We start from the raw sequence: 6,000 nt of genomic DNA on the forward strand, positions 1-6,000 counted from the left end.
TCATAAAATCTTCGTTTCAACTCCGTTTTCCTCCCCGTTTGCGGCCACGTCTTCGTATTTCAATTCTCTATCATCTCATAGATCATCACTTTAATTTCCACTCAATCATGAATGCTCTAAATTAGCTTCTTTAAGCTCCGTTAAGCTCCGCACACCTGTAAACATAAAACATATCAAAGTATTTGTGTTCGATACATATAAACAAGTAAAACACACAATATAAAACACTTAAAGCATGTACTTTTACCCACACATCATTTCCAGACATAAGAGATGTTAAAATCTTACAATACTAATAAAAGAAAATATTGAAGCTTAGGTGTCAACCCTACATTTATTTTAATTTCTAATCTCCCATCTCATTCATTATAGATATCCATGGGTCAAAATCATTTTGTCAATGGGTTATAACATAGTGTGGATTTTATTCATCATTGAGTTAAGTGTCTTTTCATACCCGGGGTTGACCAACTATGCAACTTTAGTACCTTTTTTAAATTTCATTCAAATAAACACCCGACGTTTGCGAAATCATGATATTTTAGTACTTTTTGTTAACCGTTTTGTTTTTTCCATTAGGGATAAAATAGTTTTTGTTTCTCTCATTTACTTAACCATTTGGTCAAAAACAATGAGCCAAATTAATTTAATAAAAACAAAAATCGAATCACTTTTTTTTAACAAAAAGAAACGAACTGAACCACTTGTAACAAAAAAATAAATTTACCGAACTACTTTTGTAACAGAAATAAACGAATTGAATTGCTTGAAAAAGCAAATAAACTGAACCACTTTTTTTTGACAAAAATAAATGAACCGAGCCACTTTTTTAGCAAAAATAAACGAACCAATTCAGTTTTTCTAACAAAAAAATAAACAAACAATGACACTTAACTCTTCATTGTTTAAAGATTTGTAAATTTCACATTTATAATCACCTTTAAAAACAATTGATGCTAAATACAATCAATTATTGGGTTGGTGGTTGTTTTTCAGCACTATAGAAAATATATATTTAGGTCTGTATTTATATTGTTTAATGACATTATGATCTAGATTATTGTTTATACACATTAATTATTGTGTTTTAAATATTGTTACACGAGAAATTACATTAAGCTCAAATTTTCGATCATGTAGTACACAAGGTGAAATATTGAAAAGTACATTTCATAAATCGTGAACTGAAAAAAGAAATAATTCATAATTTACTTCGTACATTAAATTAATTCATAAATATTTTGAGAATCACAATTGAAATAACGATCTTATGATTTTTATCACTTGAAAAATCCCGTGTAATACACGGGTTCAAAAGCTAGTATCTTATATACTGTTAAACAGAAAGTCCAAATTAACGGAGTCAATGCTGGTCAAATAAAGTTAAGGGGTGAAGTTGTCATTTCCTAAAGTCTATAGTACTTTCTTAAAGTATTTGTCAAGTTACTAAAGTTACACTGATTAAAGATGTTAATCTTGAAATTGATAGATGTTAAATGTTAATCATATGGTTAAAGGCTATATAGAGCTTGAATTACTTTGTAATCGTTACCGTTTTTCGTTTCAGTTTCTTTTGTAATCACATTTCAATTTCGTTCGTGAATAAGTAATCGTTCGTTTGATCGTTTCAATTTTGTTTGTGAATAAATAATCTTTGGTTTGATCGTTTCAATTTTGTTCGTGAATAATAATCTTTGGTTTGATCGTTTCAGTTTTGTATTCTTAGTGTGAATTCGTAACATATACAATATACATTATACCCAAGTACATATAGGAAACCCAACATAAGTAACTTTTGAAGAAAATAAAAAGATACCATTACAAATTGGGCCAGTTGTATTACTCAGTCTCACATCTCAGATTGGGCCTTGTTGAGTTTAAAACATACAAGACCCATTGGCCCATCATGCAATTTACATTTCTGTTGACGTTTTTTTAGATGAATTAATTTATCTATATCGAAGGTACTTGTATAGCTAGCTATATGTAATTAGTAATTTGTTTACGTACATACACTATTCGTAATTCATTCCATGTGGTACAATCTACAAGAATGATAACGTGTTCCTTTTGTTCGAATTGCTTTGCCTGTTAAATTGCAGAATATGATATTTGTTACAGGAATCGAAGTCAGGCTATTTAACAAGTGAGCTAGCTAGCGTTAGGGAAGTTAAACGAGCCAGCTTAGCTTGGCTCGCTTGCCATCGAGGTGAATTTTGAGCTCAAACTTGATTCGTAGAAAGCTAAAGTTGGCTTGTTGTAAATTAAAATTTAGCATTCAAACAAATTTAATATTATGGTGGTCTCTAGTAAGTCCATGAACCATATATATTATATGTACTTATTTATGAAAGGAATTGAGTTATAAGTTATAACCTATAAATATTAAAATTTGGGTTTAGCAGAAATAGTTCAAACAAGCAAAGCCAACGAGCAAGCTTACTTTGACATGAGCCTGGCTTATTCACAAACCGAGCAACATGGCTCAACTTGTTTATAAATGAGCCGATTTTGTAGAACTTCGAGTTACAAGCTTTTTGAATAAACCTAGAGTCCCTCATGATATCATCACCTTGATAAGAATCTCCCAGCATAATCATCAATGTCTTGTCAAAGAGAAACTTGCCTTAATGTTTGTGACTCAAATGGTCAAATGGCGTTTTCAGACTTCTTTTGGTCATTTTCCGTCACATACACATACACATACACATGTATTTGTTCATGTGTTGGGTTATGTAGACTTCGATCTACTTTTGGGCTAACTTGTTGCAACCTATTTACTTATTTTTACGTTTAGCCCTAACTGTATCTCTATATAATTTTGTCTTGTATTTGTAATTTGAATTCTTCAACAATAAAGAAACCCTAGCGGTAGCTTGTTGACGTGAGCTAGATTAGATCGAACCACCTTAAATCCCAGTGTTCTTTAATTTTCGTATCTGTGATCGTGTGTTAAATACCGAACACGTATGTGCATGCACACACACGGATCACATGACCACACAATTTGAATTGTGAGTACATTAGTAAAGAAAATAGTTACCTTAAAATGCCTACATAAATGGCATCTATTTCTCCATCTGTCTTTTCAACTTGAACCTTATATAGTTCTTCCAACTTTTAAACATACGGACACATGTTTCCCAATTGAATGGTGTGCAGTACTGAATCTAAATTATACTGTACATGATCATATATATTATTCTCTCTTTTTTGTTTCTTTTTTTTTAAAATAAAAGTTAAAGAAAAGAGAAGTATTTTTGTAATTTAAAACAAGAAAAGTGGTGAAGAATTTCAGGAATATAAGTTGGTTTAAACGCAACACATGGAATAAACAACTTTTAGGAAAAGAAATGAATAATTTGATTAGTCTCCTTTATTATTAAGGAAGGCTGTCATGTCAAAATCTGAGCAACTTTTTTGCAGTTTTAACCTTTAAAACTTTAAAGCTTTACCCTTTTCTCTTTATGGGAATTTAACTTAATCGGATCACTAATTTGATTAGTCTTCTTTATTAACATAACAAGGTTGTGATGACATCCTCCCGTTGATGCTCTAACAGTGTCTCCTTCATGGACGGATTGGACGCTCTCTTTCTCCTCCGTAAAGTTGGTGCTATCCGCCTCCACCCGCGCGCTCGGATTTCTTCCAATCTCCATGAATGTTTGTATTTAAGACATACCAAATGATTTCCTTTATACACAAGGGTCAAACCATCATGCTGATTGGGATGAAACGTTGTAACTCTTTGTGAAAGAGTACATCCATTTACATTTATAATTTTTCAAATTATCTATTATATCATCAGAAAGTACCCATAAAAATAGCGATTGCTCGATTTATACTCTATAGTTATCCTTCGACCCTTTGGAATGCCGCCCTAGGCGCCCCACAAAGGGGATGGTGTCCCATGGAACCTCATGGGCTAGGATGTTGGATGCCTCTTAAAACTATTAAGCTTATAGTGCTTGAAATTAAAATAGACTTGTTCGAACATGTACTGTGTGCTGGACACACCCTCAAACTCGAGTAGTTGTTAAAACTCACGAGCTAAGTTTTCTTATTTTTTTCTTGTCTTTATACTAACGAACTAACACAATTGTAGGTTAATTTACAAGAAATTTAAAGAATCTTATGCTAATAGTATAAATATGATCGATGTTTCCACTAGCATCTTTTTGTAACATGTGAAGTAGCAAACTCGTTTTGGCGATAATAAGTCAATGGTGTAACATCAAACCCTTTTTCGCTTTTTCGGTTAAAAACATCCACAACTATCGTAATTTCATATCCAGAAGTAAGGAAATGAAAAAGGCGTTAAGTACGGTATTTAGAGTTGCATGTTAAGTCACTATATCATTGTATGTTTTGTGGTACTAGCTTCGGCTAGCCATGTTTTCAGTATATAATACGATAATAAAAACTAGTCTACTCAAAATCTATAAAATTGTTACTATATATATAATTACCTAGAGTCGAGGCCCTAACTTCAAAACATTATTCCTTAATGACAAAAACACCTTTTTAAAATATGGTTTCTGGTTTTTTCTAAATAAAAGAATAGTATGTTTGATTTTTCACATAACTATGGTTGAGAGTACGTACTTTGCTTTATGCAAAAGCAAATGAAGACTAATTATTAGACACTTGATAAACAGCAACAAAAGAAAGAAAGCTTCACTTTGATGCAGAAATATGTAATATAGTCAGGGTTATATTTCCATTTATATGAGAAAGAGAGGGTGCATGTTTGTTTCATTCAAACACTCCTTTTGTAGCATTGGCCATAAACACTTTGCATTCAAATTATTTGCTACTCTTTTTCTGTGTGTGTATGTCTTTTTAGGCCATCATCATATAAATTAAATTAAAGATTCATTCGTCTTTTTGACTAGATATGTATTGAGTAATCATATCATAGAAAAATATTTGGTGGCCACTTGTAGGATCGATTGAATACAATTAATATAAGAACCAATTGTGTTCTTGCTTGTGTTTGGTTCAGGTGAATTACAATGGTGGCACATAGTGGTATCACCGGTCGTGAAACTTGAACTTTTAAATTGTGTGTGTGTGTGGTGGTTGGGTTGGGGGGGGGGAGTGAAGTATTCACGAGGCACCAAAATTTCCCGCTAAACTTATACATTACCCTATATACCCATGACATGTCATCGCTATATTAGGGGATGCTAATTCGACTAAAAATGTTGTCGCGTCGTAACAATTTTCTTGTAGTGTATCATATCCACAGAAGAGGGACGCGACACTTTACCAAGAAACACGGCGCATCGATTCAATTTAATTAGTTACGAGTTTCCATACCTTCCATATTAATTACATTGCATAAATGACATGTGATAAAGGGCACTAGCTACACTGACAAAGTTAGGGGCTGTTTGGTTCATTCAGATCTGAATGAGTCAGATCTGAATAAGCCTTTGTCCCATTCAGTAACAACAAAAAGTCTGAATGATTCAGACCTAATTTTAACCATTCAGATGCTTTTCTGTTTGAAACCAAACAGTCTGAATGAATCAGATGTAATGGTTCCATTCAGATGTAAACAAGCAGCCCCTAAGTTAAACTAATCCTTAATAAACTAACGAGATTGCCAGATTGGGATTAATTCCAGCAAAATCTGTGGAGAACCTAGCTAGGCATCTAATGAAGCATATTATATCTCAAACAATCAAACAATTAAAATGATAACTTGATACTTTCATATAAATTTGTTTTGTTTATTATGAGGAGTAGATTATAAAGGTTCAAAAGAGTAGTCAGCTTCAAGAATTTGGTACAAATATTGTTCCTGATTCCTTTCAAAGCTGAGTTGCCTTTGGGACTGATGAATTCTTCCTGCTTGTCAGCACATGCATTCTGCTTTCCACTACAAAATCCACTTTGGCCCTCTAAATCTTACCCCACCCCCCATCTCTCTTCTTCATCATTTCAATATTGAACTTAAATCTTTATGTTATAGCCATTTATCAATTTCTTCAA

Source organism: Bidens hawaiensis, unplaced genomic scaffold, assembly GCF_021521415.1.
Source record: "Bidens hawaiensis isolate Kalapana, Puna unplaced genomic scaffold, B.hawaiensis_p1.1 tig00032518_1, whole genome shotgun sequence".
Taxonomy (NCBI): Eukaryota; Viridiplantae; Streptophyta; class Magnoliopsida; order Asterales; family Asteraceae; genus Bidens; species Bidens hawaiensis.